A 22,002-nucleotide genomic window follows, 5' to 3' on the forward strand; every position below is an offset into this window, starting at 1 on the left:
AGACAGACAATTACAATTATACAGAACACAGCAAAATCTTATCTATGAGCTAACTTAACCAAGACTACACAAATTAAAACACAATGCAACAAGTCTCTAAGCCTAACTTACAAAGTATAATGCTAAACTTAACGTAATGGGTGCACCTTATGCTAAGGATAGTTCCAGAGGGCTGAGTGGTGTGTGTCCAGGACACAGCTCCAAAGAGGGGGTGTGTGACTGCAGCAGTGGATACAGCTGAAAACAGTCCAAGGCAAAGCCCACAGGAGCAGAACTTAGCAGCAGCACAAACTTATTTTCAGTGGCAGAGTGCCACGGGGTTTAAGAGAGAGGTTTTAAAACACAGACCAAGGTTTAGCTTGAGTCTGTGTGCTGGGGAGACAGAGCCAGCAGCCAGGATAAGGGGGGGGGGGGTTGTAAGAGGTTTTAGGACACAGACCAAGGTTTAGCTTGAGTCTGTGTGCTGGGGAGACAGAGCCAGCAGCTAAAATAATAAAATAAAAGTATAGAAAGTTTCACAGAGGGATTCTTACCATCCCCCAAGGCAGCAACAGAGGCAGAAGCAGCAAGAACATCAGAAGGCTTGGTACAGTCTTGATAATCAGGAGATCTCTCAGGCAGCAATTCATTCTTCGGGGGGGGGTTTCAAAAACGGGGGTACGCTCAAAAATAAAAGGAGAGCAGAGAAAGGACCCCCCAGAACCCCTGATTGATCAGACCAGGCAGCAATGCAAGAACCTTTCTGAAGTCTGTTCAAAAAATGTCTGTTTTTAAAGGCAAACCCTGGCAGCTTCCCGCCAGTAACTCTGATTGGCTCCCCCTCTTACAGGGAGGAGGGAGGCAGAGAAAAACTGCAGGCAGCCACAGAGGCATGTTTGGACTAGCCCTGAGCCCAGAGGTATGACTCATGCCCAGGATCCTAAAAACACAATAGGTCTTGCAGCTCTGGACAGTGCCCACCCTACACCAAGCCCAGGTTTTAACAAGGTGATAACAGGACTAATCCTTTGAACAGGGCAGTGGTCCCACTTAGCACAAGGGGCCATCCCTTTGAGAAGGGCAATGGCTCTGGTTAGACAACTTAAAGGGCCCACCCTCTGAGAAGGGCAGAGGCCCTGGTAAACAACTTAACAGCCAGGGAGGGGCGGCCACAGGAGGAAAACAAGAACAAAATGGAGTAAGGGGACAGCTATAAGAACAAAATGGAGCTGTAACAGACAGGCCAGGGATGCAGTGGAAATGGCATAGTAAGCTAATATCAATCAGTGAGGGCCTCTCTGTTTCTCCAGCACACAACCCACTTTGAACTGTATGGACACATCGAACCTGAACTTTGGAACAAAATGCGCTTTGGGGATATCGAAGAATAATGACAGATCTAAAGAATTTTCTTCATAAGTGAGGAAAACTCTTTAATCTCCTCCCCCCATTACGGTACTCAGACAATTCAAACTCAGCACAGTGCTAAGACACTGTCCAAGAACAATTCACCTTTGGGCAGAGAGGAAAGAGGAGCCATTTCAGATCCTATTTCACAGAGAAAACCATCATTATAATAGAAAGTATCATGCTGCTAGCAGTGATGGCATCCTTACCTGTGCGCTGGCCGGCAGCGCGCTGCTTCTCTCTGGGGAAAAGATGGTGATGAGGAGAACGGCAGCCACAATCTGGAGCTTCATCTTGGCTTCTGAAAGGTTCTTCCAGGTCCTGATATCCCCACTGTGCAGCTGGAGGGTTTAGCTTCAGTATTTATGCCATGTGTGGTACGGGACATTACAAGCTTGATTGCCCAAATTTAGTGCCCGCATTGTCGAGAAGGCCAATCACCTTTATCAGTAAGGAAAGGTCAGACACTTCATTTACCACCGAAAGTCACCCTGTGGAATCTGATTTCTGCTTCCAAAGGCCAGGATCCAACTTCAGCTGGAAGAATAAACTATTATTCTCCCTAAACTTCTTATCGAAGTATCTTATCTTTTCATTTCGAGCATGGAGAGGCAGAACCTGCTTTATCTTCCTCATCTTCCCCAATTCCCATGCTCACAGTTTCGGCTAACTAATCAAATATCCCATCCCTCGCCCTGCAGCCTCTCAATTTCTCCCAGGCCCTACGAGCTGTTCCCTTGAAGGGGCAGTGAGTCTGATCTTACCCTGCTCTCTCAAGCCCAGCATCTTGTACCACTGGCTCTGTCCAGTAGAACCAACAAGTGTGTCTTTACCCTCCCATTATTGCCCAGACTTTATAGCCTGCAACTGCTGCCACTTTATCGTCTCATTGAAGTCATGGACATTTCTTCTTTCCCTCTATGAAAGGCCTCCCCTCCCGCCCCCGCCACTGGAGATGTGTCTACCATAGGTGAAGATATGGGCCCCCCATAGCTGAAGTATCTGCCAGTCATTCATATCCTTAACCTCCAAAACCCCTGCAAAGAAGGGCACTGCTCTTATCCCTCTCTTACAGATGGGAAACGGAGGCACAGAGCGACTCAATATCGTAATCAAGGTCACTCAAGGGTCTGTGGCGCAGCAGGAGATTGAGCTGTGGTGTCCTGAGTCCTAAGCTAATGCCCTAACCACTGGGCAACCCTCCCTCCATAACCTGAGTCTCAAAGCCACCCCTGGAGGCATGAATGTAGCAAGTAATAAAATCAGAGGAGCTCTCAAGCATGCTCAGATTTATGTACAGCAGAGACACCAGTGGAATATGCTTCCAGTGGTTGTACTCAGCTGCTGGTTTACTGGCTGACAATAGTGTAGCCAGAGAAGGCTGAGAGTTATCCACTTCTCCACGTCCCAATTAATGCTCCCCTGTACTTTCCTCCCCCGGCCTGGGCTCTCAGATCGTCCTCCCCAGAAACATCCACCATTCCTGGCCCCCGCTAGCAAATCATAAATGGTTTTCCGGAGGAAAGGAATGGCAAGACTGGATTAGACCCGATAGTCATTTCCTCCAGTATCCCATCTCCGGCACTGGCCAGCACCCACTGCTTCAGAGGAAGGCCTAAGAACCCCACATTAGCTGGTGTGGGAGAAAGTGCCCTCATGAAAGTCTCATCCTTATCCCCAACAGTTAGACATTTGGTTAAGCCCTAAGCCTGAGGTTTTGTAACCCTTCCAAATTTTGAACTATCAGGGGCCACGAAAGTACCATAGAGAGACAGAGCAACGTAAAGTGAGTCGGTTGAACCAGTGCTACAGACTGTTTGGTGGATACTGCTTTTGGTTTAGCAGTGTTGTATTTTAGTTCAGCTGAAACCGATTCCTGGTCAATTTAGGATAACGCAACATAAACCTGATTTGAATGGAAAGAAGAGCCTCCACGCAGGGGTTTTCATGATTGAACTAACTCAGATTAAAATCCTACCATTGGTCAAATAATGTATCTTTCTTGTATAGACAAGGCCTGAGACTCTGGGCCTCTGTTTTCTCTCTCTCCGCTCACAACCAGGATCAAATCCTAGTACAACAAAGAGCTTCTACTGAGGTCCCTCTTTGCCTCACTGGACACCCCACCTTTCACCTGTCGCCGGCGGTATTGCTATGTTGGCACAACTCTTTCATGCGAGAGCTCTTCTGAAAACACATCCACACCGGACAGCCTGTTCTCTCTGTCTGCCCTTGTTCATCTCTGGCAGGCACCGATCTCAAGCTAATAAGAGCCATGGGTTCTGCTTCCTCCTCTTAATGACTGACTGTTCCCAGTCTTAAAAACCCAATGAACTGTCCAGTGGACAAACAATAGGAGCCTGTTTAGAGTCTGACCTGGCATCACCTTGGAACAAGGGCTTAGCTGTTTCCTGTTCAGAGATGGTGATATAACAAGGATATTCCATGTCACCCAGAAAGGACATTTCTTCACATGGTCACTCACCCTAAAATACCTTGGTGTAGGAGGTTCTCAGGATCACTCCTGCTGAGTCCCCACTGTTCAGGGAGACGTCTCTCCAGATTCTAGCAGGCTGTGCAGCTCCTGGTACTCTAAGGCTTGAGGTACACGACTGAACCCCAAGTACCTGCCTTTTCAGTACTTACCTGGTTAATCCCTGTGGATCTGTGTGGCACAGAGCTGGGTGGTGTCACCAAGTAGCCCAGGGAATTCCCATACCGGATCGGATTATGATTATTATTTAACATCTGTATTATGGTAGCGACTAGGAGGCAGATGAGATCAGGACCCTGTTGTGCCAGGGGATACACACACAAATGGTGAGAGACAGTCCCAGCCCCAGGTGTGATCACGGCCCTGTGGTGCCGCGTGCTGGTGGGGATGTTAGCGGAGGTACAACCACAAGTGGTTTGTAGCATGAGGACACGCTCTGGTTACATTAACATGGGCACAGAGAGAGATTCCTTGGGAGGCGGAAGGATGAAGTAGGAGCCCTGGTACGGGAGGGGATAGGTGTAGAGGGGCTAACGAGGGAGCTGAGAGGAGTCATTAGCTCCACTCCGAATGCCGCCTGGAGTCTCAAGGCCCCTTTACAGGTCTCATGAAACAATTGAGCCTGGAATGATCTGGGCTAAATTGTTCTTTATTCCTCAAAGAGCAGAGTCACTTTGTGATGTGGCTTAGAGCCAACCATAAGTAACTAAAGCAGTTTTGTGTGTGGACGGAAAGTGCGTTTCTAATGCTACTGAAGAGGGTTAAATATTATAGTGTAGAGCAGGAGTCGATTTGGAGAGACCCCAAAAGTAGTTCCGGTAGCATCTCACCTGAGATAACCTCATTGTTTCATCATCTTTAACATCTGTATAGTGATAGGTCGATGCCTTGTGTGTGCTAGGACCCTGTTGTGCCGGGCGCTGCCCAGATACAGCGAGAGACAGTCCCTCCCTACTGAGATTTGGACCTTGTTGTGTCGAGTGTTGCCCAGACACACAGCGAGAGACAGTCCCTGCCCTCACTGAGATTTGGGCCTTGTTGTGCCGGGTGTTGCCCAGACACACAGCGAGAGACAGTCCCTGCCCTACTGAGATTTGGGCCTTGTTGTGTCGAGTGTTGCCCAGACACATAGCGAGAGACAGTCCCTGCCCTCACTGAGATTTGGGCCTTGTTGTGCCGGGTGTTGCCCAGACACACAGCGAGAGACAGTCCCTGCCCTCACTGAGATTTGGGCCTTGTTGTGCCGAGTGTTGCCCAGACACAGCGAGAGACAGTCCCTGCCCTCACTGAGATTTGGGCCTTGTTGTGCCGAGTGTTGCCCAGACACAGCGAGAGACAGTCCCTGCCCTCACTGAGATTTGGGCCTTGTTGTGCCGGGTGTTGCCCAGACACACAGCGAGAGACAGTCCCTGCCCTCACTGAGATTTCGGCCTTGTTGTGCCGAGTGTTGCCCAGACACACCGCGAGAGACAGTCCCTGCCCTACTGAGATTTCGGCCTTGTTGTGTCGAGTGTTGCCCAGACACACCGCGAGAGACAGTCCCTGCCCTCACTGAGATTTGGGCCTTGTTGTGCCGGGTTTTGTACAAACATAGGGGAACAGAGAGTCCCAAGGAGTTTACAGCTAGAAAACAAGACACACCAAAGTTGTATTTCCAGTACCTGCTACCTGGCTTTAACCCCTGCAGTTCTGGGCAAGAGCAGCCCCATCAGCCTGGGGTGCCCCAGTGCCGGCAGCTCAGCCCTGTGGTTGGCGGGATTAGACCCTGACCCGCAGCCTGGGAGGAACCAGGGCACAGCCCGGGGGGCTGAGACAAAGCCCTGCGTGGGGTGGAGTAGACCCTGACCCGCAGCCTGGGAGGAATCCCAATACACAGCCCTGGGGGCTGCTGGACACCTGGGGCCAGAGCTGATGCCCCAAACCAGGACAGAGCTTCCCCCTGCCCCAGCAGGGCCCCACAGGGAGGGGCTGCTCACCCCTGCTGGGCTGCCCCCTTCCCAGGGGGCGCACACACCTCCAGTGGCTGGGAGCCTCCCTCCCAGCACCGAGTCCAGGGTTGCCAACAGCAAATCCCCCCCACCCCATAGCGCCCCCATGGGCAGCACTGCTCCCACCTCCTGTGATCGCCTGCCCCAGCAATGGGTCCCGGGGGGCTGGGAAGGGACCAGGGCTCCCCTTGCATCCATGCGGGGCCCCAGGCTGAGCCCCCTGCAGTGTATGGAGGGGCATAGTGCAGCGAGCCCCGGGCTGGCTGGCACACAGCCTGCTCGGCCGGTCGGGGCATTGGTCAAGGGAGTGGACGTGGGCTGGGAGCCCCATAGGAGGGATGGGGGAGGGCAGAGGGAACAGCTTGGCTTAGAGAGGTGAATGTGCACATAGAGCAGGGCCCATCCCCTCCAGCAGGGGGACACACACACCCCCACACACCCTCCTGCACCCCTGCTACACAAATTCTCACAGATTCCCCCCCGCGCCCCCTAATCTGTTGCTAATCCCCAGCCCTGCCCAGCGGGTGACACCGGCGTGTTGTGGCTCAGGTGGCAGAGCCCAAGCTGGAATTTTGCACCCGGCTGCTCCCTGCACAATCCGCTGGGGGTGGGGGCTGCCTGTACATAGCGTATTGCAGTAGCTCCTCTCCCCCATGCCTTGGGGGCGAGTCGCTCCTGTTGTATATGTTTGCACAGTGATCGCTGCAATGAGAAATAAACACCGTTTTCATTAGAGACACCTCTGGTACTCTGTACCCCGCCCCCCCGCTCCAGAGCACATTGGGTTGGGAGATCACCAACCAGGGCTGCTTGGGGGGGGCAAGTGGGTCAATTTGCCCCAGGCTCTGGGCCCCACAGGGGCCCCCATGAGAGTTTTTTGGGGCCCCTGGAGCGGGGTCCTTCACTCGCTCCGGGAGCCCCGGAAAACTCTCGCAGGCCCCGGGCCCTGGAGCTTCTTCTGCTCTGGGTCTTCAGTGGCAATTCGGCAGCGGGGGGTCCTTCTGCCCCAGGACCCGCCACCGAAGTGCCCCGAAGACCCGTGGCAGGGGGTCCTTCCGCCCTGGGATCCGCCGCCAAAGTGCCCCGAAGACCCATGGTGCAGGGTCCTTCTGCCCCGGGACCCGCTGCCGAAGTGCCGGGTCTTCGGCAGCAATTCGGCGGCGGGGAAGACCCCAGGCCCCCTGAATCCTCGGGGCGGCCCTGTCACCAACCCTGGCAGCGAAGGCCTTGGCTGCCAGGGTGCCCAGGGCTGCGTCGCTGTGGCCTGGGGACAGAGGCGGGCAGCTGTCCCAAGTTCCCACCTGCCAGGCAGCCGGGCGCTGAGACAGCTTTGCCATGGCACCGACCGTCCTGCACTTCGCTCAGCTCGTGTCCTCGGCTCTGCTGTAATACAGGGCTAGCCTGGCTCACCTCGTCTGCCTTTATAGAGTGGAAGGCCAGCAGGGCCCGATGGGATCAGCTAGTGCGACCCCCCCCCCCCCCCGGCCTCACGCAGGCCACAGAACCGTCCCACAATCATTCCTAGAGCCGTGGTTAGAAAACCACCACCCCGTCTGGACTGAATTCCCCCTGCAGACTCCCCCACTGCCCAGATCAAAGGTTAATCACTCTCTGTGAAGGTCTGTTGCTCTGGAGCTGCTCTGTATGAAGCCAGCCAGGACTCTGGGGTGGTGACTCCCTTCAGGGGACGCTACCCAGGGCAAAAAGTCTCACAATCACAGACTATCGGGGTTGGAAGGGACCTCAGCAGGATCAATCCCCAGACAGATTTTTACTCCAGCTCCCTAAATGGCCCCCTCAAGGATTGAACTCACAACCCTGGATTTAGCAGGTCAATGCTCCCCTCCCTGGCTTTGGCCTTCCTGGTCTGACCTTGGAGCATCCAGCATCCCTGTACACTTGCCCTTGGCGGGTCCACCTGGACGGGACCCCTGGGGAAGCCAGAGGGCCCTGCACCCCCACTCCGCAGCCAGCTGTGACTCCCAGCCAGCGTAAAACAGAAGGTTTATTACTTGACAGGAACACAGTGTAGGACAGAACTTGTTAGCACAGGAATCAGTGACTTTCAGCAAAGGCCATTTTGGGGGGGACCCTGGGCTGGATGTCCTGGACTCCGTGAGTCCCCAACAACAGACTGCCCAGCTTCCAGGGGCCCAGCCTCCGACACACCCTTCCCTGGCAAAGTGTCACCTGGTCACATCCCCCTCCTGGGTATCAGATTACGAAAGGCATCAGCCATCGCTTATGTGCAGGCAGCTGGAGCCTCTTCATGTGTCCTGAGGGCTTCAGGAAAAGTCAGGCCCCCTTATTCCCACCGTCTAGGCACTGATGCAATACATGGGGAAACTGAGGCACACATAGTATTCATACAAAATAGTAAGACTCCCAGGCTCACATACAACATAACAAGGGAAAGCCCCCACTTTGTCACACTTTCACCCAGGCTGGGGGAGGGACGCTGGGTGAGCTTGGCCGAGTTATGGCTGTGCCCCGTGCCTCAGTTTCCCTACCCATGACAAGAAGTGCTCTGGACAAGCTCCGTGTGCAGCTTATGCCCTGGGCATGGCAGTGCCTGGGCCGCCAGCTTCCATGGTCATTAAAATCGCAGAACAAACCCTGACACCCAACCCACAAGCCGTGCGCCTCTCCCAGCTCACTGCTGCCCAGCCCCTCCCCACCTGGCCCTGCTCCTGAAACAAGGCTGAGGTGAAATGAGGCACCCGGCATCCCCCATGCACCTCTTTCCATCATTACACACCTGGGGGGAGCCCCCCGGCAGCCCCCCAACACCACACCAGCAGCCATGTGGCCACCTGCACCCTCCCGAACCTCCCACAGTCCTGCTTGGCAGAACCATAACCCTTCAGCACCTGCTCTCCAGTTGCATGGGTGTCATCTCAGCTTGTTTTCAGGGAATTGTATCATTCTTTGGCCTCTTACTCACGCTGTGTGGTGCTCACCTGGGGCAGGGTCATCCTTGCTCTCCCGGCGTTCTGTGCAGCAGCCCCGTTGCAGAGAGACGAAGGTGAAGGAACGTGCACAAACTCACAAGGAGGCTTGAGCAGAGGTCAGGCTAGAACCCAGGAGTCCTGGCTCCCAGTCCCACACTCTAAGCCCTAAATCCTGGGTCCCACTCCTGGGCTCTCGGGGCTGCACGGTGCTATAACTCCATGTGTCCATCCTGTACAGCGCAGAGCACATCGGGCCAAGGCTGGGCTGGGATCCAGGCAGCGGTGCTGGAACAATTTGTATCGTGGGGGTGCTGAGAGCCATTGAACTAAACTGTGAACCCTGGATATGATGGAAACCACTTCAAGCTGCGGGGAAACTGGGAGGGAAGGGCGGCCACAGCAGCACCCCTGCACTGCTAGTTCCAGCACCTATGGATCCAGGGCAGAGTTAAGGGGATTTCAGGCAGCACCTTCACTCTGCATTGCCAGGAGAGTCAGTGCTCAGCCCTGTGACTGTGTCTCAGCTCAGCTTGACCCTTGACCTGGGGATTCACAGGGCTCTGGGGGCGATGCCCAGTCTAGTACTTGGCGTAGGAGCCGTTTCCCCAGCACGGGGAACCCAGAGGGTCTGATTCCACCCAGCTGACCGGGAGCTAGGAGGTCTGGCCCTGCCTTAACCCTTTGAGTTCTCAGGACAGCCTTTGGGGGGAGGGGCGGTTCCTCAGTCCTGGGGATGGATGGGCCCAGCCATGGGCAGAAGAGTGGAGGTGGGGGCAGCGAGGGTGAGCTAAGAGTCGGGGTGATGAGCGGGAGATCGACTCCAGTGACTCCAGTGGAGTTACTCCTGATTTACACCAGGGCACTAACCTGCCAAGGCGCGGAGAACACACTTGTTGCACCAGCTGTTCTAAGCTGCACCTGTCTTTGTTTTTGAACATAGGAAGCGGGAGGGCAGCTGGAATCTGGGTAGGGAGTAGTGGGGGGGGGGGTTAGCTGTGGGGGAGGGGCTGGAAGCTGGGTAGGGAGAAGGGGGCTGGGCTGTGATTAGGGGGCTGAGAGCAGGGCAGGGAGGAGGAGGGGCCTGAGCTGTGATTTTGGGGCTGGAAGCAGGGGGAGCGGTGGAGGGGATTGTGAGCTGGGACGGGGGGAGGGGCCTGGGACATGGTTGTGGGTCTCAGAGCAGCAGGAGGGGGCTGGGAGCCGGGGAAGGAGCTTGGCCGTGGATGGGGGGCTGGGAGCCAGGGGAGGGGGTCTGAGCTGGGATGGGGCACCACCAAGTCCTGGCATTATTTCCTGGGTTAAGAAAATCCTACTAAACAGAGACCTCCCGATTCCACCCCCAGTGCAGCCCCCCGGCCTGCCCCAGGCCCACGCTGCCCCTTCCCCGGCCCCTGCCTAGCTCCCCTTCCCCCGCCTTTTCTGCCCCCCTCCCCTCCTGGGCAGTGGAACTACCACACACCTGGGGGCCAGGAGGTGGAGGGTGTGGGGAGGGGGAAGAAAGCAACAGAAATCCTGGGGGCCGAGTGCGGTGCGGGAGGACAGAGCTGTAGCAGGTTGGGCACCGAAGGGTTAATGCTGATGCCAGGGTGGGGAGGCAGGAGGCTGGGCCGGAGCCTGGGACAGAGGCAACCCAGACCGGACCTGTGGGAGCTGGGGTGAGTGCCTGGGAATTCCCAGCCCAGAGCCCCCTGCTCCCCCGAGGAGATCCTGGCCCCTTCCCAGCATCCAGAGTCGCTGCCCAAGCTGGGGGCAAATCCAGAGCCACCCCAAGGGGCTGCGGTGGGGGGAGCTCTAGTGAGTGCAATGGGATCACTCCTGATTTACACTGGGGCAGCGAGAGGGGAACTGGCCCGGTGACTGCAATGGGATCACTCCTGATTTACACCAGGGCAGCGAGAGGGGAACTGGCCCGGTGACTGCAATGGGATCACTCCTGATTTACACCAGGGCTGCGAGAGGGGAACTGGCCCGGTGACTGAAATGGGATCACACCTGATTTACACCGGGTGTAGCAGGCAGTGACCTCGCTGCAGCCCTGAAAGGGTTAAAGCCAGCCCTTGGCGAGGGCTGGGGCTGAGAGCCAAGAACCGGCCAATTGGGGGAAGCCGCCACAGCTGGGGCCACACCCAGGTAGGAGACAACTGGCCCTATAAAAGGGCTGTGAGCCAGGACCTGGGTCAGTTTCACTCTAGCTCTTGGGAGAGAAGGACCTGGCACGGCACGGCACGGCACGGCACGGCACGGCACGGCACGGCACGGCACGGCACGGCACGGCACGGCACATCCCATCCCATCCCCAGGCTGAGGCCTTGCTAAGGCCCAAACAGGTACTGGGGTTGCAGAGGTGCAGCCTGGGGTTAGGCAGAGGCAGCTGGTCCACCCCCAAGCAGTGCTGAGTGGTTTACAGCCTGCAGTCTGCCCCCGTGAGCAGGGCTAGATGATGACTGGCCGTAGCCACTGAGGCAAGGTGGGGCTAGAGGGTTGGGGGTTCCCCTGGGAGGGGAGACCCAGAGTGGGGGCTCTGCAGGGGCCTGGGGTACAGATGGGACATGGGGCCTGAGGCAGGTGAGCCACCAGCCTGCAGTGGGTGTTCGGGGCTGAAACGGAGCTAATTCCCAGGATCACCAGCGAGTGCCACTGCTGTGCTGAGCCGGCGAGTCTCAGCTCCTACACCAGGGCAGCAAGAGGGGGACTGGCCTGTGACCGCAGTGGGGTTGGGTGGGGGCAGAAGGATCCATTCAAATCGGCACGTCGGAGCCTAGCGGGGTGGAGGAAGGGGGAAAAGTGGACTCTGGGCTGGGTGTGAAGCACGGGGAGAAACGACTCGAAACCCAACAGGCTGGTTCAGTCCCTGAGGAGCAGGAAGCCTGGTGGCCAGTCGGGGGGACTAGCTGACTAAGGGGGGTGGGGGGGTTGGAACAAACTGATAGATTGACGTGCCCCCGGCCTGGCCCAGCGGGTTCCCTGGGAGCTGGGAAGGAAGGAGCCCGGCTGGGAACTAGCAGCACTGCAGCATGAGAGGGTAGGAGCTAAGACAGCAAATTGCTTAGCTCAGCTCCAGGTGCGCCCTCACCGGGAACACTGCGTGCAGTGCCGGCCGCCCCGTCTCCCAGCGGGTACAGGGGGTTGCAAAAGGGGCAGAAAAATGCTGAGGGGGGTGGCAGAGCTTCCGTGGGGGGGGAGATTCTAGCCTGGGACGGCTCCGCTTGGAGGAGAGGCGGCTGCGCGGGGGTGACGGGCGTCTCTGACTCCTGCCTGGGGTGGAGACCGTGACTAGGGACACGTAACACAAGGACCAGGGGTTGCCCGACAAAGCTAAGGAATCTCCCCTTCGCCCGGCCCACCGCCGACCTGTGCCCCTCCCTGGCTGGGCTGGTGTAACCGGTTCAAGGGCGCACGGGGTGAGCGCCTGAAGGACAGGACCTTTGCTGGCCAGGATGTAGCCCCAGGCTCTGGGGGTCCCTACACCTCTCACCGGCAGGATCAGCCCGTGACTGCAGCTTGGGGAGCGTTGTCAGACAGGATCCCAGGCTGGGTGGACCCTGGGCTGACCCGGCAGGGCCCTTCTCAAATCCCCTCCCAGTTCCTGCCCCATCCACAAGGGTCCCTAGCCTGACCCTTTCCCCGCCCAAGGGTGTTTCCCCAGGATGCCCCAGCTCTGATTCAGCCCCAGCGCAGGGCCTGGCAGGCTCAGGCAGAGGCAGTGCAGGGATCAGCTGTATCCCTAGGGTGGAGACATCTGCAAACCCACAACAGGCACCAATCAGTGCCCCCTGGGGAGATGCTGAATGGGCCACGGGGCCTGAACTCCCAGTTCCCCATGGAGGGGCTGATGTGGAGCAGGGATGGGGGGTGACTCAGGTGGGCAATGATGGGCTACAATGAAAGCAGCCCCTCCATGGGGGTGAATGACAAGATCTGCCCCACACCTGCCCCCTCCACTCCCACACCAGACCCCGGGCACCTGACCCAGCTGGGAAGGGGCACAGGGACCTGCCTGGGACAGGGAGCCGCCCCAGATGACAGGCCCTGGGGGATTAAAGGCACCAGCTCTCCCCAGGTCCAAAGGTCCCTGCTGGCCAGGGCACGCCCAACAGGGCCTCCAGAGGCTGAATGGCACCAGCCCTGCCGGGAGGACGCCGGGAGAGCAGAGTGCCTGGGCCTATTACATAGCCCAAGAGCAGGCTCCCACCACAGGCCCGGGGCTGTTCTCCCAGCCGCAGCCACCAGCGCAGGCCCTAGAGTCATTCTGGGAACATGCCAAGGAATCAGCTCAACCAGTGCCGAGATGCAGCTGGCTCTGGGGTGGGACAGCCAAGTAACACCCTCACCCTGGAGTGAGGGTGCCCCCTGCTGAGCCTCCGCCCTGTCCCTGCACCACAGCGCCCCTACTGAGCCCCCCGCCCTGCCCCCTGCAGCACAATGTTCCCTAGTGTCACACAGGGGATAGCACTGACGCTGGGAGGTCTCTCTGTCCCAGCCTTGCCATGGCATGTGAGTACATCACCTACAAGGGGATGCTGTACCCACGCCTGGATCACTCCCTTGAGGTACTGAGCTACGTGGAGAACGAATTCCAGGTGCGGGATGACGACGTCTTCAACATCACCTACCCCAAGTCAGGTAAGGTGGGTGTGTGGGTGAGATCCTGACATTAGATGGAAACACTAAAGCTGGAAGGTTGCAACATCACACGACCTCATTTCCTAGATGTCCGAGCCTGGGCTCACATGGCCCCAGCCCAGAGGGAGACAAAGCAGGCTGCTCCCTGGGGGTCCAACTCGCCCACCTGGTGCTGGGCTGGCTCTCTGCAGATGTCCTCTGATCACAGGCTTCCCCCAGGGCCGCTGGCAGCGCCAGGAGACCCCTGACACAGAGGGGTTTTTAAGGTCAGGCTTGACAAAGCCCTGGCTGGGATGATTTAGTTGGGGTTGGTCCTGCTTTGAGCAGGGGGCTGGACTAGATCCCTCCTGAGGTCCCTTCCAACCCTGAGATTCTATGAAAACAAGAGTTGATTTTAGCATCTCAGTAAATGTGGTGTGGGGGCTGGGAACCAGGACTGCTGGGTCAGATCCCCTGATCTGGGAAGGGGAGTCGGGTGGGTTAAAGCAGGTCTGGGAGCCAGGACTCCTGGGTTCTCTCCCTGGCTCTGGGAGCAGAGGGGGACCTAGCAGGTTGAGGGGTTGTTTCAGGCCCGTTAACCCTTTCGTCCCCAGGCACTAACTGGATGCTGGAGATTCTGAGTCTGATCCGTTGTGGCGGGGACCCCGGCTGGGTGCGCAGCGTGCTGAACTGGGAGCGGGCGCCCTGGGTGGAGACCAAGGTGGGGCTGGAGGCTGCCCTGAAATACCCCCCACCCCGGCTGCTCTGCTCCCACCTCCCCGTCCAGCTCTTCCCCAAGTCCCTGCAGCGCTCCAAGGCCAAGGTGAGAGGCGGGAGAGCAGGGGCTGCGGGTCGGGATTGAGGGGCACCGACAGGGCTGTGTGTCGGGAGGGGGGTGAATCCAGGGCTGCTGCTGGGTGTGAGTTACAGCGATGTGGGCGTGCGAAGGAGCAGGCAGTGGGGTGCGGCGACTCTTTCTCCCTCCAGAGAGGGTGGGGAGGTGACGGCCCGGGGTGGGTGGCTAATTGCTGGGTTCACTTGGCATCCCCCTCCCCTGATTGGTAGTGACCCCCCCCATTCTCCCCAGATCATCTACACCTGCGCTGCCCCAAGGACGTCCTGGTCTCGCTGTACCACTTCTCCAAGCTGCTGCGCCTCTACAAGGACCCTGGCTCACTGGACTCCTTCCTCGAGGACTTCCTGAGTGGGAATGGTGAGCAGCACTCGGGGGTGGGGGGGGCACTCTGGATCCGGACGCCTGGGTTCCAAGCAAGTCACAAGTGCTTCGAGTTTGTGCATCCCCAGCCAGCTCTGAGCAGCCCTTTGCCCAGGGCCTGGCACAGCTCAGAGCCCCCCTCCCCAAACAGCTGCAGCACAACCGGGGGTCTGCAAACACTGCTGACCTCCATCCCCGCCTCTCCTCCCAGTGCCAGGATAGAACCCAGGTGTCCCAGGCCCCTGCAGTCCCCAGCAGACCAGGGTGGAGGGGCCAGGTGGTGCCAGCTCTGGGGTCACCGTGCCGCTCTCCCCTGCACAGTGCCCTTTGGCTCCTGGTTCGACCACGTCACCGGCTGGATGGGGCTGAAGGGCAACGAGAACTTCTTCTCCATCACCTACGAGGAGCTGCAGCAGGTAGGGATAATCCCGCCCCCTGGGGGCCGCGCTCACACTTAACCCCGCCCCAGGCAGCCGACGTAGCTTGTGGCCAGGGCCCTCAGAGGTACCAGTTTGTCTGGACCCAGTGGGGAGCAGAACCTGCTGGGTGGGGAAACTGAGGAACCCCCGATCCCACCCTTCACTGCAGTGAGTGTCTCCCCAGGACCCATGGGGCAGCGTGCGGAGAATCTGCCACTTCCTGGGGAAGGAGCTGAGTGAGGAGCAAGTGGCCGCGGTGGTGGAGAACGCCTCCTTCCAGAGCATGAAGGGGAACAAAATGTCCAACTTCTCCCAGCTGAGGGACGAGTACATGGACCACCAGAAGGGGGAGCTCCTGAGGAAAGGTGAGTCCAGGCCTGGGCTAGCAGGGGGCTGTAAGTTGGGGCTGAGGGGCGACAGCAGAGCTGCATGAGGCAGAGCCAGGAAAGTAGGGGGCTTCAGGTCAGGCATGAGGGGTGTGGGTAGAGCTTGCAGGGGCAGGGCTGGGGGCAGGGGCTGTGAGTAGGGAGTGAGGGGCACCCTAGACCATATCCCCTGTGGTTTGCAGGGATCTGCGGTGACTGGAGGAACCACCTCTCAGAGGCACAGAGCCAACGATTCGATACTGTTTACCAGGAGCGGATGCAGGGTCTGGGCATGACGTTCCCCTGGGACTGACGGCCTCGCGCCCGCCACATCTGCACCCGCAATACACCGGCCCTGTGCCACCCACGTGCTGCTGCTCTTACTGTGCCCTGGGAGATACCCTGTCATAGCTATAAAGAGAAGGGTAACAGCCCTCCTGTGTACAATACTATAAAATCCCGACTGGCCAGAGACACCAAAACCCTTTTACCTGTAAAGGGTTAAGAAGCTCAGGTCACCTGGCTGACACTTGACCCAAAGGACCAATAAGGGGACAAGATACTTTCAAATCTTGGTGGGGGGGGGAGGCTTTGTTTGTGTGCTTTGTTGTGGGGGTTGTTCACTCTTGGGACTAAGAGGGACCAGACATCAATCCAGGCTCTCCAAATCTTTCTGAACCAGTCTCTAATATTTCAGACTTGTAAGTAACAGCCAGGCAAAGCGTGTTAGTTTTATCTTTGTTTTCTCAACTTGTAAATGTTCCTTTTGCTAAAGAGTTTACCTCTGTTTGCTGTAACTTTGAACCTAAGGCTGAGGGGGGGTTCCTCTGGGCTCTATGAATCTGATGACCCTGTAAAGTTATTTTCCATCCTGACTTTTACAGAGATTTTTACCTTTCTTTCTTTAATTAAAAGCCTTCTTTTTAAGAACCTGATTGGTTTTTTTTTCTTGTTTTAAGATCCAAGGGTTTGGATCAGTGTTCACCAGGGAATTGGTGGAGGAGTCTCTCAAGGCTACCCAGGGAAGGGTTATAGTATTGGGGAGGGAGATATTCTGGCGGGGAGGTAGACAGTTTCCTAAATGACTGATTAACAGTTTGGGTGGTGGCAGCAACCAGATCTAAGCTGGTAATTAAGCTTAGGGCTTATCATGCCGGTCCCCACATCTGTACCCTAAAGTTCAGGGGAGGGGAAGGAACCTTGACAGGGTGTCAGAGCGGTGGGATCATTTTAAACCAAAAGTCATAAGATTTTTTTTTTGTTTTTGTTTTTTTCTCTACCTTTCTGGTATAGTGAGTTTTAACTAAGCAGCCCTGAGCTGGGTGCATCCCAGTTTCAGTGAACTGCAGAGGGGGTGTGACCCAGCACAAGAAAGCAGGAAAATAAGTACCAGTGATGCTGCTAATAAACTAGAGCTGGCCAGACTGGAAGCCACAGTGCGAGCAAATGAACACAAGACTGATGGAGAAGGAGGAGGCTGCCCACAAGAGAGCTATGGAGCAGAAGGAAAGAGATGAAGCATGAACTAGAGTTAGTAAGGGCTAGGCAGGATATACCAGCCAACCCTACCAACCCCTCTCCAGGTATCGCTTCCCATCCCAGAAAATTCCCCACCTACAAGGCAGGTGATGATACAGAGGCCTTCTTAGAAAACTTCGAAAGGGCCTGCCTTGGGTACAGCATCTCTACAGACCAGTACATGTGAGCTGAGGCCGCAGCTCAGTGGACCCTTAGCAGAGGTGGTGGCTGAAATGCCTAAGGAACACATGAACAGTTATGAGCTTTTTAAAAACAAGGCCAGAATCAGAATGGGGCAACACCTGAGCATGCCCATCAGTGGTTCAGAGCCCTAAAGTGGAAACCTGCTGAGGCATTTTCCCGGCACGCCTACCACATTGGGATGCCTGGATATCAGGAGCAAGTGTTAAATCTCCGGAAGAGCTGTCTTTCCTAATAAAAATGGAGCAGTTCCTAGAGGGTTTTCCTGAGGAAATAGAAAGGTACATCCTAGATGGGAAGCCCAAAACTGTAACCGAGGCGGGGGAGATTGGAGCCAAATGGGTGGAGGTGGCAGAAAAGAAGAAAAACTAGTAGTAGTTGGGGCAAATACCAGAAGAGGCAACTCGAAACAAAACCTTATCAGCAGGGGCAACCCAAGGCCCCACCTCCATCCCAAGGAAAACCCCAGACACCTTCTCGCCCCACCACACCCGTCTCCAGCAACCCACCTTGCCAGGGCTGGTGCAAGGATGTTTCACGCCCTAGGCGAAACTTCTACCTTGCGCCGACCCTGCCCTGAGGCCCCCGCCCATGGCTGCTCCACCTATCTGCCCTGAGACGTCTCCTCCCCTGCAGCAGCTCCCCACCCTGAGGCACCCACCTCACCCCTGCTCTGAGCATGAGCACCCCGCGCATGCCCTCGCTGCTTCACTTCTCCCACCTCCCAGGCTTATGGCGCCTAAGCTGACTGGTGCTGCAAGCCTGGGAGGTGGGAGAAGTGAATCAGCCATGGCGTGCTGGGGAGGAGGCGGGGCAGGGGTGAGCTGGGGCAGGGAGTTCCCCTGGTGCCACCTCCCCCCCCCCTTACTTGCTGCAGGTGCCCCTCCCCGCACTCCCCTGCCCCAGTTCCCTCTGCCTAAATGCCGGCGGCGACAGGGGCAGCTGAAGATCTGGCCACCGCGGTTGCTGCCCTAGGCGACCGCCTAGTTCACTTAAATGGTTGCACCGGCCCTGGACCTTGCCCCAGTGACCAGTCAGCTGGGCGATGTTTTAAATGTAATGAGCTGGGGTGTGTGAAGGCCAACTGCCCCAAGAACCCCAACCGACTGCAGTTCGTTACGCCGGAGTCACACCCAAGGTCCTCAGGCCCAGATGCCTTCCAGGTACCCTCAGAGCGAAGGGAAACTGAGTGTGGGCGGGAAGAAGATTATCATGTGGAGGGACACTGGAGCACAAGTGTCAGCTATCCACCAATCCCTAGTGTACCCCAAATTCATCAACCCAGAAGCCCTGGTGACAATTCAACCCTTCATGTCAAACTCTCTAAACTTGCCTACAGCCAAGTTGCCTGTCCAGTACAAGGGCTGGTTTGGAATGGGGACTTTTGCCGTCTATGATGATTATCCCATTCCCATGCTTCTGGGGAAAGATTTGGCCAGCCATGTGAAGCTAGCCAAGAGGGTGGGAAGGGTCACCCGCAGCCAGGCTAAGCCAGCCTTCACACTTATCTCTGTTCCCGAGCCTTCCACCAGGGCCCCGTCTGTGTTACCAGAGACCCAGACAGGTGGTGGAACTGGATCCCCTGCCAACGGCTGCAACAGCCGTAGTGGAGCCAATCCCAGAGACCAGCCAAAGCCAGTCCCGGAACTGGCAAAGCACCCGGCACCAGAACCGTTGCCAGCACTGAGTCCAGCGCTTGCAAACCCGTTTACAACTCCAACGCCAGAGGTCACCAGTGAGCCTGAACTGGCAGAAGCAGCAGATAACCCTACCCAAGAGGCTCAGCTAGAGCCTGAAATACCACCTAGTGCACCAGGGGAGAGCGGTTCACAGTCAACGGAAACAACCTCATCACCTGCATCGCTTCAAGAGAGACCAAGTCCACAGTCCAAGGAGGAGCCGATGTCTCCAGCATCAAGGGAACAGTTCCAGGCTGAGCAGGAAGCAGGTGGCAGCCTTCAGAAAGCTTGGGCGGCGGCACGGAGCACCCCACCGCCTCAGCTCTTCTAACCGATCCCGGTTTGTTGTAGAACAAGGACTTTTATACAAGGAGACTCTTTCTGGTGGACCCCAGGAAGACTGGCATCCTCAAAGACAGTTAGTAGCTCCAGCCAAGGGTGAAAGTAACTTACAGGATTTACGGGTACTGCCAGAGTCCTGAGGGGGGCGTGGCCTCAAGCGGAAGAGGCGGAGCCTCTCAAGATTTAAAGGCCCTGGGGCAATGGCTGTGGCTGGGAGCCCCAGGGCCTTTAAATCACCCAGGGGCTCCCAGCTGAAGAGGTGGCTGGGAGCCCCCCCGGGGCTCAGGGGCAAATTAAAGGGTCCGGGGCTCCAGCCACCACGGGGAACCCCGTGCTTTGCCGGGCTGGGGCTGGGATTTAAAGGGCCCAGGGCCCAGCCGCTGCGGGGAGCCTCGAGCCCTTTAAATCCTGGCCCCAGCCCAGCTGCCGGAGCCGTGGCCGGGATTTAAAGGGCTCTGGGCTGTCCGCAGCCACGGAGAGCTCTGAGACCTTTAAATCCAGCCCCAGCCCAGCTGCCGGAGCCGCAGCTGGGATTTAAAGGGCTCTGGGCTGCCCGCAGCGGCAGGAAGCTCTGAGCCCTTTAAATCCCCACCGTGGAAACCAGTGTGGTCCGGCACGGTGTACTGGCTCTTGCTGGTACGCTGTACCGTACCGGCTTACTTTCACCTCTGGTTCCAGCTAAGTACCAGGTAAAGCTCGTGAGCTTAGCCCATGATCATCCCAGTGGCCATTCTGGGGTGAACCGAACCAAAGACTGTTTGGGGAAGTCTTTCCACTGGGAGGGAACGGGCAAGGACGTTTCTAATTATGTCTGGTTTTGTGAGATGTGCCGATGAGTGGGAAAACCCCAAGACCAGGTCAAAGCCCCTCTCCAGCCACTCCCCATAATTTGAGGTCCCATTTCAGCGAGTAGCTGTGGATATTCTAGGTCCTTTCCCAAAGAGGAAAGCAGTACATACTGACTTTCATGGATTTTGCTACCCGATGGCTGGAAGCAGTAGCTCTAAGCAACACCAGGGCTAAAAGTGTGTGCCAGGCACTAACAGACAGGGTAGGTTGGCCCTCCGACATCCTTATGGATTCGGAAACTAATTTCTTGGCAGGGACCATGAAAAACCTGTGGGAAGCTCATGGGGGTGAACCACATGGTGGCCATCCCTTACCACCATCAAACCAATGGCCTGGTGGAGAGATTTAATGGAACTTTGGGGGCCATGATTCGTAAATGAGCACGCCAATGATTGGGACCTAGTGTAGCAGCAGTTGCTTTTTGCCTACAGGGCTGTACCACATCCCAGTTTAGGGTTTTCACCATTCGAATTTGTGTATGGCCGCGAGGTTAAGGGGCCATTACAGTTGGTGAAGCAGCAATGGGAGGGTTCTACGCCTTCTCCAGGGACTAACATTCTGGACTTTGTAAGCAACCTACAAAACACCCTCCGACACTCTTTAGCCCTTGCTAGAGAAAACCTAAAAGAGGTTAAGGAAGAGCAAAAGGCCTGGTATGATAAACATTCTAGAGAACGGTCCTTCAAAGTAGGAGACCAAGTCATGGTCTTAAAGGCGCTCCAGGCCCATAAAATGGAAGCGTCGTGGGAAGGGCCATTCACAGTCCAGGAGCGCCTAGGAGCTGTTAACTATCTCATAGCATTCCCCACCTGCAAAATAAAGCCTAAGGTATACCATGTTAATTCTCTTAAGCCCTTATTCCAGAGAATTAAAGGTTTTCCAGTTTACAGCCCAGGGAGGAGATGACGCTGAGTGGCCTGAAGGTGTCTACTATGAAGGAAAGAGTGACGGTGGCGTGGAAGAGGTGAACCTCTCCCCGACCCTTGAACATCTGCAGCGACAGCAGATCAAGGAGTTGTGCACTAGCTTTGTGCCAATGTTCTCAGCGACCCCAGAACGAACCGAACGGGTGTACCACTCCATTGACACAGGTAATGCTCACCCAATTAGAACCCCACCCTACCGGGTGTCTCCTCACGCCCAAGCTGCTATAGAACGGGAGATCCAGGACATGCTACAGATGGGTATAATCCGCCCCTCTAGCAGTGTATGGGCATCTCCAGTGGTTCTAGTTCCCAAACCAGATGGGGAAATACGCTTTTGCGTGAACTACCATAAGCTAAATGCTGTAACTCATCCTGACAACTATCCAATGCCACGCACCGATGAGCTACTGGAGAAATTGAGACATGCCCAATTCATCTCTACCTTAGACTTAACCAAGGGGTACTGGCAGGTACCGCTAGATGAACCCGCCAAGGAAAGGTCAGCCGTCGTCACCATGCAGGGGTGTATGAATTTAATGTGCTTCCTTTCGGGCTGCGAAATGCACCTGCCACCTTCCAAAGACTTGTAGATGGTCTCCTAGCAGGATTGGGAGAATCTGCAGTTGCACACCACAGTTGTACAGTTGTACACCACAAACTGCTCAGCTCCACTCTGCTGTGCTCACTGCTCCAACTGTCCTGCAAACTGCTCCGCCAGCCACTTAGCGATAGATCTTCAGGCTCCCCCACTAGTTAACACAGCCCTCAGTGATCTCAGCTCAGTAAGCTTAGCTCTTTTAGTGATTGCAGCTCTAAGTGATTTCAGCCTGTAGTAGGAGAGCCCCAGTGCTGGTGCACCATTGGCCCAAAGTAAATTCAGCTCAGCAGCCTCTAGCTAGACTCCTAATAGAATCAAAATTAGCTCTGCTATTCAACTATGAAGAGAGAAAAGGAGGTACAATTGGTATGCCAGTGCCCTCAAAAGGGGCCCATACCATCAGATACACACACCTGTCCACACCCTCTCTCAATTCACTGGGTTTTGGCACCCATGTCTCTTGTCTAG

The 22,002-nt window shown here is 56.4% G+C and overlaps 1 pseudogene; it reads left to right on the top strand.

The window, feature by feature from the left end:
• The first annotated feature begins 13,306 nt into the window (after positions 1 to 13,306).
• Positions 13,307 to 15,806, top strand: LOC120394301 (annotated as a pseudogene).
• Positions 15,807 to 22,002: the final 6,196 nt, after the last annotated feature.

Source organism: Mauremys reevesii, unplaced genomic scaffold, assembly GCF_016161935.1.
Source record: "Mauremys reevesii isolate NIE-2019 unplaced genomic scaffold, ASM1616193v1 Contig49, whole genome shotgun sequence".
Taxonomy (NCBI): Eukaryota; Metazoa; Chordata; order Testudines; family Geoemydidae; genus Mauremys; species Mauremys reevesii.